The sequence below is a fragment of the Chiloscyllium plagiosum genome, unplaced genomic scaffold (genome assembly GCF_037043375.1).
Source record: "Chiloscyllium plagiosum isolate Xiang-an unplaced genomic scaffold, Cpla_swu_hap1 HiC_scaffold_26, whole genome shotgun sequence".
NCBI classification, from domain to species: Eukaryota; Metazoa; Chordata; class Chondrichthyes; order Orectolobiformes; family Hemiscylliidae; genus Chiloscyllium; species Chiloscyllium plagiosum.
Window position 1 is genome coordinate 17,413,642 of NW_028270164.1, and position 1,951 is coordinate 17,415,592.

Below are 1,951 nucleotides of genomic sequence, written 5' to 3' on the forward strand. Positions count from 1 at the left end.
CTTTGGACTACAGGCTGATGCTTATTTACCTTAACTGATAAATTTCATCAATGCAAAAATGCATTTGCTCACAGCGGCAAATGCAGCCAATGGAATAGAGATTGAACCATGGCTTTAACTAAGTAAATCAGCTGACCGCATGCAACTGACACAAGGGATCGTATGCTGAGTTGTGAGCTAGAGTAACACGTTCTTTAGTTGGTGGAGGGAGGGATGATCAAGAGAGGTGCTGACATTAAAAAATTAGCAAAAGACAGTGGTAAGCTGGGAGAAAATAAAATGTTAGATTTGAAGAAATGCCATTTAGAATTGAATTAAGTTTTCGAGCAGTGCAGTTATTTAAAGCAAAATCATTCAAACAGTCATGAAGATTTGATTTTATTCTTCAAGAACTTGAGACATGTTGTGGGAGCCCTTAAATTATGAAACAGCACAGAGATACCTAACCTTTAACTGCTCTTTTTTTTGTCCTCTCTGAGGATGCAGTTCATTTGGGGTTGGCTTTGGTGCTTGCCTGTGGTCATTTCTACTATGCAGGTTTATACAAATACCAGTGGAAGTATTCCTCAAGGAATGGATAACTGACAGAATACTTGCAGAATTTTGCTTCTGTTTCTCATCAGGAAATCTATTCCATATATTGATCACTACTGTTTATAAAAAAAAATTCCCTGATATTAGTTCTGAATTGGCATCTTACAGCTTGAACCTACTCTACAATTTAGTTATTTCTTGATCTACTACTTCCTTAATATATTAAGATCACTTCAGATGTTATTTCTCAATTCTGAAGAATCAAAGTTCCATTTAAAGTAGAAGTTATAGGTAACCTTTCAGAACTAGTCTCAAAGGTAGAAATAGCTATTTCAAGATTGTCACCTACAACCTGTTCACAGTCTGTCCCTCAGCTGCATCAACTTGGTTCAGGTGGTGTTGTTTATACCTTTTGAATTAAAATGTGAACATTCAGTTCTGAGATTAGGAGTTGGATGCCATTCTCTGAACTATTGGTGACAGTAATTTTAGAATGGTGCATTACTGGCATTGTCTTAATGAAATATTTCACTGACCTGTTATCTGGACATGGAAGGGCACAGTTTGAAGAATGACAAGTTCTTATATCATGATCAATATTGACATAGTGTTAAGTATTTAGATGGAGAGGAATTTGTTAAGCATGTACAAAACCTTTTGATTCAGTATGTAGATGTACCTACTAGAGAAGTTGCAAAACTTGACCTTCTCTTGGGGAATGAGGTAGGGCAGGCAACTGAGGTATCAGTGGGGGGGAGCACTTTGGGGCCAGTGACCATAATTCTATTAGTTTTAAAATAGCGATGAAAAGGATAGACCAGTTGAAAGTTGAAGTTCTAAATTGGAGGAAGGCTAATTTTGACAGTATTACCAGCAAACATCTGCCCCAATTTTGACTTGGGGCAGATGTTTGCTGGTAAGGGGATGGCTGGAAAATGAGAAACTTTCAGAAATGAGATAATGAGAATCAAGAGAAAGCATACTCCTGTTAGAGTGAAAGGAAAGGCTGATAGATAAAGGGAATACTGGATGACTAAAGAAATTGCGGGTTTGCTTCAGAAAAAGACGGAAGTGTATGTCAGGTATGGACAGAATAGAACGAGTGAATCCTTGGAGTATAAAGGCAGTAGGAGTTTACTTAAGAGGGAAATAAGGAGAGCAAAAAGGACGAGATAATTTTGGCAAATAGAGTTAGGGAGAATCCAAAGTGTTTTACAAATACATTAAGGACAAAAGGGTAACTAGGGAGAGAATAGGGCCCCTCAAAGATCAGCAATGTGGCCTTTGTGTAGGGTTGCAGGAGATGGGGGAAGATACTAAGCGAGTGTTTTGCATCGGTGTCTACTGTGGTAAAGGAAATGGAAGATATAGAATGTATGGAAATAGATGGTGACATCTTGAAAAATGTCCATATTAC